Source organism: Simochromis diagramma, unplaced genomic scaffold (genome assembly GCF_900408965.1).
Source record: "Simochromis diagramma unplaced genomic scaffold, fSimDia1.1 OVJJ01000320.1, whole genome shotgun sequence".
In the NCBI taxonomy this organism is placed as follows: Eukaryota; Metazoa; Chordata; class Actinopteri; order Cichliformes; family Cichlidae; genus Simochromis; species Simochromis diagramma.
This window is the reverse complement of record NW_024386773.1, coordinates 8,181,625-8,191,336: the sequence shown is the minus strand read 5'-3', so window position 1 is coordinate 8,191,336 and position 9,712 is coordinate 8,181,625.

The window sequence follows — 9,712 nt, the reverse complement described above, 5'->3', positions numbered from 1 at the left end:
AAGCCAGTATTAAAGCATTTACTTTATCAATCAAAAATTTTAATGAAACTCGTAATGTTGCCTCTGTACAACACCACTGTTGATTGTAAGTCAGTCACAATCTAACCATTTCTGTAGTATTAACTGATGTGACTTTAACTGATGTGTGATTTTCAGAGGCTCAATTTGATTGGACAAAACAATCATTTTTGATATAGGCGATGCTTTTAATACCATGAAAATCATTTGCAGTCAGTGACTAGTTGAAATCTACAGCTCATGGACATCACTAAATGCTGTTACTTGCCAGGCCTGGCAGAGCATCACATTCAGTTGCTTCTTGCTTGTGATGTTTTCTCTGCCTTCAGTTTTGTTGTCAGTGAATGAAAGCCGTGCGCTACTGGGTTGAAATCAAGCGATGGATTTGGACATAGAACAATATCCAATTTCTTTGGGTTACTTTTGCAGTGCGCTTTGTGTCATACATGGGAGTGAAACGCTGGTTTGTTTGAATCAGGGTAGTAAGTATATCTCTGTACACTGCAGAATTCATCCTGCTGTGTCAATCAGCAGTCACAACATAAAACACTGGTAACTAGATGCTCATCTGTTTCACGGATGCAGCATGCTTCCGATAATGAGATGTTCCTTTTCCAGTCATTCTGAAAATTGCAAAGATTTTGGACATGATACACTTTCCTCCTCAAGAGTTTTCTTTACTTGCAAGATGTCACTAGATTAGATGTTGTGAAGTTGTTTTTATTAACCAAGGAATAAAACTTGCAATCATCCTTGTGGTCTTTCAAGCTTTTTGGTGGTCCTGAGCTGGCCAGTTCTTTCAGTCTTAAGACTATAACAGTCTGTGGATTTGACCGCTAATTTTCCTCTGATAGGTTTATGTTGGATTATATTTGGTTTTTCAGCTTCACTTACATTGACATCTTTTTGGACATCGCAGTCAGAGTTGAATAGCTACCAAAAGCAAGTTGAACACTTGGAATCAAGATCCACATCTTTTATCTTCAAGGCACAGGCCTCACCTTGCTTTGAAACTGCTCTTGAGCCAATTGCCCAATTACTAATCAGAAATATTGCCTTAATATTTCAGCTTCAATATTTCAGACTCTGTGCTTATAATTTTAATTTGTACAGCATACATTTTTTGCAGAAAATATTTAAAACTTTATACGACAGGAATCAAGGCAATTCACAGTATCTGTACACCATAACACAAAGATAGTGAAGAATGTGGAGCATTTAGGAGCTAAAAAGTAGATCAATTCAGTTCAATATGTTTTTCTTTTCACTAAAGAGTTTTATTCACAACAGTCACCTCGAGGTGCTTAATAATGTGAGGAAAGACCCTACAATAACACAGAGAAACCCCAACAATCAGACCACCTCCTATGATCAAGCACGTTGGCGACAGTGGGAAGGATAAACTCTGTTTCAACAGGAAGAAACGAAGCCAGGCTCAGGGAGGGGCTCAGAGTTAGAGATTATTAGTAACTCACAATTAAATACAGAGAGGTGTATAAACATATGCTACAAAAGGAGCGAGAGAAGAAAGAAAAGTGCATCACAGAAATTCCCCAGTTGCCTAAGTCTAATCCAGCGTAACTAAGAGAGGATTCCAGGTCCCCTGATCCAGATTTAACTATATGCTTTATCGAAAAGCAAAGTTTTGAGCCTAATCTTAAAAGTAGAGAAGGTCTGTCTCTTGAATCCAAGCTGGAAGCTGGTTCCGGGGAAGAGGAGCCTAAAAGCTGAAGGCTCTGCCTCCCATTCTACTTTTAAATACCATAGGAAACAGAGGTAAGCCCGCAGTCTGAGAGCAAAGTGCTCTATTGGGGTGATACGAAAGCAGCTGGGCAGCAGTGCAACTCAAATGTATTTTTAATGTTTATTTGAAAAGGGACAATGCACATTAATTAACGTGAGCACTTGGGTCCATCATTTAAATGCCCCAGATGTAGCCATACACAGTAATTATCATCTGCAGTCCCTGATGGGTTGATGGTATTTCTAAAAAGTAACAGAAAGCCAAAAATGCAAAAACATCTTTGCATAGATAAGTGCAGCTGAAGCATTTGGATTAGACAAAGATTAAAGACCACTAATATAGCTCACATGCCAAAAACCCCTGTAATTAAACACTAATTTAGAATATGGCAATGTTGTTTTATACATTTGGAAAAGGAGTTGACAGATTTTTATTTCCTGAATGTTTCAGTCAACCCTTTGCTAACGGGTTTGGCATATGAACTCAAGTAGGTGACACAGAGCCGGTATATCTGCCTAGATATTGCTTTTAAAATTAAACTGTGTCTTTGAAATTAAAGCTCATAGTTGGCAGCTGAATGTTGTTTTGAGCTGCTGACAGAATTACATGGTGTGGATTGTGTGTGTGTTCAAAAATGGATTTGACACAGCATCGCTCAAAAGAAAAAAAGTGTTTGCTTCTGCTCTCAAAAGAGGAAAAGCGGAAAACTAGAATGCAATTATTGCGACTGTAATACACTCTGAACTCTACCTGCTCGTGTCCCGGTTTGTTATTCGACGCAAACATTTAGACAATTTTAAACCAGAAATTGTAGAAAGAAGTTTCAAGGTTTGCCCCTCCCGTACTTGGTTCATCCTACATGCGAGGGGCACGTTGTCTCAGCCTGCAGGTATTAATGTGTTGGTTAATGTGTTAGCCTCTCTCAGCATTGCAAGCAGAGAAACACAACAGATGGATATTTCTAATATTGTTTCACAAGACAAATGAGAAAGTTCACCCACCCTCATTAGTTTACTCAGTCAAGCACGTTTGAAGAATTACAGCTCTTACATAAGAATCTGCAGCAGCTAGTGAATCATTATCTCAGCTGACATTTGTATCTTCCACGCCTTGCAAGAATTCACTTCTGTCCTCTAGCTGGGCTCTAACCTCCCTATCCGTTAACACAAACCTCTGCCCATAGTTATGAAATTTTCTCAACAGATGGAGCTAGAGAGTCGTAATGCTTTCCAATTAGAGCCAAGACACTGGAATGATGTGCAGTGACTGATTTTTGTGCTTCCATGGACTGTCAAATTTCTTTGTATCTCACACTCCCAGAGGACATTTATGTGGCTTTATGGTTTAGGAAATTTCTAGGCCACGTACAAAAAAGAAACAAATTTGTTGGGGGGCAATAGCCATATGCTTCACGCTGCGTTTGCCAATTTATAGACTTGCAGAGCAGAGGGAAGGCACTGCAAAGACAATCCAAACTGTTACAGTGCTGTGCACCACATCAGATAACTTTTGGGAGCTGTCAGTTATGCATGGTGTAAATTGTAATCTTCAAAGAGACTCTGATAGGTTACATGCATTCTTTAGGACACTCTAAAGGATAGATTTCATTAAGTGTCCTATAAACATTCACTCTCCACATCAGTGAGACAGAAATAAAACCATGTTAATGCACATTTTATGCATATGTCGAGCATAGGCGGATGCCCCTGTGTCATCTGAAATCCACAGACTCTTTATGAATATTCAATCCAGCCATGAAGTGGAGCGTTGCCCTGAAGGGGAGGAAGTGGAGTGGCGAAAAGTGTTTATGATTAGAGCTCAGGAGTTGAGGAAATCATGAGAAATATGTATTATAATGAAATCTACAGAAGCAAAGCAGCTCGTGAGCATCCACTGCATTGTCGGGTTGAGTGAAATTAGGCCCTGAAAAAAACATTTATGCAGAGATATTTTCAACAATGCAGGCAAAGGGAGCTTTGGGAGAAAGTATTCCCTTGATGTTTCCATCACTGGAGCTCTGTTTTGCACTATAAAACACTATCATATACACTCACTGACCACTTTGTTCGGTACAACTTGCCAGCACCAGGTTGGACCCTTTTCGCCTTTAGAACATATGTCAGGGAGTGAATCTCCCAGGGTATCAGATTTCACATTTTTAATTCATATATAACACACAACACTGCTCATTAAGAAATAAATCTGAAAGTGAAATTTTTACTTTGGTTTTAACAAATTCAGCTAGTGTTGGGTGTTTTTGTGGAACACACTTTAAACACACAGTTTAAATCTATGTAGCTTTGGAGTTAGATTCCTATCTGCTCCATACCGCATGTCAAACTATCCTTAAGCCAGATACTGAACCCCAAGTTGCTCTCTCATGGGTTCATCGAAGTGTGAATGTTAGATTGAAAGCAAAAAGAAGTGCTTGTAAGAATGTGTGTGAATGAGGCCTGTTGTATAAAGACCTTTCAGTGCTGAAGTAGAGTAGAAAAGCACTATATGAGAACCAGTCCACTTTAAACCAAAACAATGAGATGAAAGGTGCTGCAGAGCTCTGCAAAGCTTCACAGTGTTGGGTTATAGTTCTCTGTGGGTTCATTGCAACAAACTTATTAATGTAAGGATGTTTGATTTATCTTGGTTAAATGTAACTAACTTAACTTTATATTCTTTTGATGTTTGCTAACTCTTCTCATCTTTTTCCGTTTTTTACAGTGTAGCTCACATTCACCTTTTTGATATTCCTGTCACAAGTCAACGCATTAATGTCACGAATATCAACACTCAGAGCTCACAGAGAGGCACTCGGAAAGCTATTCTCTGCAGACCCCCAGACCCATTGGCGAGGCCTCAGCACAGAGGGGCTTAAGCAGAACTGCTGACTGATTAACCGTTCATACCAAACAGGTTAGACTGCGGCAGACAGCCAGCTACCTCCACCCAGATTTACGCTCTTTGCAAGATAGTTTGGCTTCTGTATTCATGATGGTGCATCTCCTTTCACTCCCAGCATGCACTTGGCACTCATTCCATCCAGCAGCCTTGGCTGAATAGAAAATAATAATCCCCTGACCAGCAATTCCTCTAAAACCATTTGGCTCATAACTGCATGAAGACCAGGGTGATGCTTCAGTACGGCATGCAGGGGATGATTGCACAGAGCTACTGGGTGGACTATTGATTAAAAGAATCAGGGAGAAAGAAAGCAGTCTGCAAGGCAAAGGTTTGGGTAGAGTTCTTCAATACCCCCTGTCTCTCCCTTTCCTCCTCCCTTTTGTCTCTTCCTCCAACTCTTCTACCTCCTCTCCTCCTCTCTCTTGCCTCATTCTCTCTGCTGCCCTGCTACCAACACTACTCTGTAATTTAATCCATTTAGTCATGGCTCCAGATCAATATCCATTTTCCTTGGCCTTAGGGAGAGCCTCTTGAATCTGCTTGTTTCAAACAGTGGTTGTGTTGGCCAGCAGGGGCTCCCGTGGGCCTGCTGGCTGATACAGATGTACTACACAACAGTATCTGGGAAAACAAAGCAAGGCTTGCATCTTATCTCTCACTCGCCTCACATTTTAACCTGTGTTTTGTTCCACAACCTACACTTCTTCTAAGATTTCCTTCTTGATTACTCTAAACAATACTCTTCCTGAGAGGTGATGAAATGCAACCCCTAGTTGGTTAGTAAATGAATGACACTGAATCAGATTCAATTAAAGCTAATTTGATGAGTGGACCGTGCCAGTGACCAGGAAGGAAGTTGGAATTATTATTTCTTCTCCCTCCAGGATTGATTTAGACCCACTGTCAGCACAGTGGAGCATACTGGGATGGGAGATGAAGAGTATTTACTATTACTATACTGCACTGAGGAGATTCAATCATGAACAGCCTGTTAAAGTGTCCTTGAGCAAAATGACGACACGCCATCAGATAAATGTCTATATTTAGCTGAAGAACTAGTCATCCGCTGCCACTGGGCGAACATTTTGATCACACATAACATTGTTAGTTGCCCTGCTTCAGTATAAACTGTCTTAAGCCCACCCCACGGGTGCCACCGGCCAGCTGTACGCTCTGTGGACACTGACAGTGATTCTCCTTCACCTGCTCAACTGCGTTGTGCATTGCCATGTTTTATAAATAACTGTGTTAAATATTCATCTGTTAGCATTTGCATACAAGGTATTTTGCACTTTACAGATGAGTTTCATAAAGTCAAAAGGACAGCCAAATAATTTACCCTCAACTACTGATATGGTTGGAACTGTCAGACATTACTGCACTTTAAGTTAGTACAAAAAGGCCTGAATAAAACGCTACTCTCACCTGCCACTATGTTATTTATAGTTTAACTGCTCGTTAATAAAAATATCTAATCAGCCAGTCGCATGGCAACAACTTACTGCATTTAGGCATGTAGAAATGGTCAAGACAACCTGCTTGAAGTTCACTGAGTGAGGAAAAGTGATTTAGGGTAAGTGACTTTGAACGTGGCATGCTTGTTGGTGACAGATGGCTTGGTCTGAGTATTTCAGAAACTGATGATTTACTTGGATTTTCTCACACAACCATCTCGAGTGTTTACAGAGAATGGTCCAAAAAGAGATAATATCCAGTGAGCAGAAGTTCTTGGGTTGAAAATGCCTTGTTCATGGCAGAAGTCAAAGGAGAATAACCAGAAAGCTTTAAGCAGATAGGAAGGGATCGATTGTCAAATAAGCATTTGCAATACAATCAACAGTGTTGGGAAGGTTACTTTTAAAATGTATTCCATTACAGAATACATGCCCAAAAATGTATTCTGTAACGTATTCCGTTACGTTACTCGATGAGAGTAACGTATTCTGAATACTTTGGATTACTTAATATATGCTGTTTACAACTACGTGAATGTACTATTGCTGTGATTTATCACTGTTACTGAAGGTCCGCGGCTCCGAACCGTAGCAAAGGGACCTCTGGCTAATATGGTGGGTTCCATGTCGGGCTCCTAGCTGAAAACTAGCTTTACTTTGTTGTCTGGGTCAACTTTGCAGCGAGAGACAGAGAGAGGCGTTGAAAGGCTGCTGCAACGAAACTTATTGTTTCAGAGGAAAACACGAACACAGTGTACAGTCGAGTCTTAATAGCTTACTTACAACTGGGCTCGTCAGGCTCTCTTCTTGGCTGCAGTCATTATTATTACATGCTTCCAGCTCCGTTTCTGCTCGGTGACAGCTCGTACTTTTCCTTTTTCTCCCTCCCTCGCTCACAGACACATAAGGGTATGGCAGTCCATTCTCCCAGCAGCACGGACTACACTGCCCATGATGCTACATTCTTTAGAGCTATACCTGTAGCATTCTGCCTATTAGCTTAGCACAACAAAAACAACAACAACAAAAAGGCACTCTCTCACCCAGGAAACACGCAGAGAGAGCGTCACCCTGTAACCATGGCAACCGTAACGCTGCCGCCTGGAACAACAGAACATAGCTGTCAAACAAAACCCAAACAGTCCTGACCCGCCACAGTATGAAACAGGAAAGTACCGCCGTGTAATCCATTTATTTCAACAAAGTAACTGTATTCTAAATACCACCTTTTTAAACGGTAACTGTAACGGAATACAGTTACTCATATTTTGTATTTTAAATACGTAACGGCGGTACATGTATTCCGTACGGAACACTCCCCAACACTGACAATCAAGGTATGCAGAAGAGCGTCTTTGAACATACACCATATTGATCCTCAAAGCAGATGCGCTACTGTAGCAAAAGAGCAAACTGGATGCCAGTGCTGTCAGCTAAGAACAGGAAACAGAGGCTAAAATTTGCGCAGGCTCACCACAATTTTGCAATAGAAGATCACATCATGTTAATAGGGAGCAAAACCTCTGAGGAATGTGTTCCACCACCTTGTTGAATGTATACCATGAAGAATTCTAAATGCAAAAAGATGTCTGAGCTGGTACAGGCAAGGTGTATCTAATAAAATGACCAGTAAATATAAATGATCAGCTCCATGAATCAATATTTAAGTCAGAAATTCATTCATTCTTTCTCTTTTGTAAGGATTTGAAATTTACAACCATATTAAACTGTATGTTCAAACTTTGCACCATAAACGTTTCATGCAAATTCGAGACTGTCAAGCAGGAAATGCTCTAAAAATACTATCTGACACGAATGGACCCAGTGATGCTTAGCAAGTGGTGTTGACTACGTTTACATTTGACTATGCAAGCATCTCCAAATGCATGTCAGCTGCTCAAAATACATAAAAACGATTTCCAACAACTTAAAAGCCTCATTTTTTTAAAAGCTTTTCTGAGTTTTCTTCCTAATACGGCAACATTATAATGCCAACCGTTTAAATATATGAAGTATTCCTTTAAGATAACAGATCCTAATGAATTCAAATGAATGAATTAATGTTTAACCTTTAAAATCAAGTATCAAGTTATTCCTATTCTTATGATTGTTTACATGGATAGACACTTCATATCTAAGGCATGAACCTCTCTAACAGTCAAGCTGAATTTAAAAGCTACAGAAAAAGAAACATCCAGGAACATAGAGGCCGATCTTCTCTTCTGGAGTGTTTTTGTTTTCCCCAATTCCAAAAGTCTAAATTTGGAATAAAGTCACCTGATAAATTTTTCATATAACCTCACCTCCAACTAAAGGACTTGAATTTTTTATCAAGGTCCTCATCACCTCAAACATATGGTTCCCGTCCATACATGCATTTAAAAGCAGTTGCAAATTTCTGCCTTTTAAGAGTGTCCCAAGTCAATTGTTGATGTGGCATCACAAGATTATTTTTGTGCTTTTCTTAGGAAACCTCATTTTCTGGCTTTTTAAAGCACATCCTGCCCCTCTGTTCATATGATGTTGCTCCAGCGTACTCAGAACATTTCTAGTTTGTCTTACCTTTATTGGACTTTTCCCAACATTTGATATACATGCTTTTTAAATGACATTCTTTAAACTTTAACCTTTGTCAAGAAAAGCACAACATTATAAGTTTAAAATGCAGTATAACATGGGACAAAAATAAAACACATTAAAAGAAGAAGATGTTAAACCAGTAACTATGGGGACTATAGTCAAGACAACCTGCTGAAGTTCAAACTGAGCATCAGAATGGGAGGAAAGGTGATTTAAGCGACTCTGTAAATGCACACAGTTGTTGGTGACAGCTGGCTAGTCTGAGGTTTTTAGAAACTTAATCTGCACAACAATCGCTAGGTGTACAGAGAAAGAGAAATCATGGTTGTTCTCTGATAGAAAATGTTTGTTGAAACCACAAGTCATATTAAATTGGCCAGATTTCTTTGAGGTGATTAGAAGGGAACAGTTTCTCAAATAACTAATTGTTACAACTGAGGTATTTAGAAGAGCATCTTTGAATGCAAAGCAGCAGAAAACCACACCAGGTGCCTCTCATGTAAGCTAAGTCGGGAAAAAGGGGGGCTACAATTCACACGGGGTCACCAAAATTGGACAGTATCAGATTGCTGAAGCTCAGTTGGGCACCAGTTTGCCTTCAGAACTGCTTTAATTTGTCATAACACTGAAAATACTCGATTTTAGTTCATACTGACATGATAGTATAATGATAGCATAATCTGTGTTTTCCTGTACCACCAGCTCCCAAATTGGACAGATCTTGTTGGAGGCCATCTGAGTACAGTGAATTTACTGTCATGTTCAAGAAACCAGTTTGAGATCATTTGAACATAGTGACATGAAGCAGTCATCAGAAGATGGGTACAGTGTGGTTATGAAGGGATGAACATGATAAAGCAACACTTGTGAGGTAGTTGATTCTGTTCATCTGGCCGTACCGGGGTTTTTTGGTTTTTAAAATCGTTAAACCATAGAGACGGTTGTGTGGGAAAATCCCAGTAAACTTGCAGCTATTGAATTACTCAGAGCAGCCCATCTGGCAACAGTAACCGTGCCA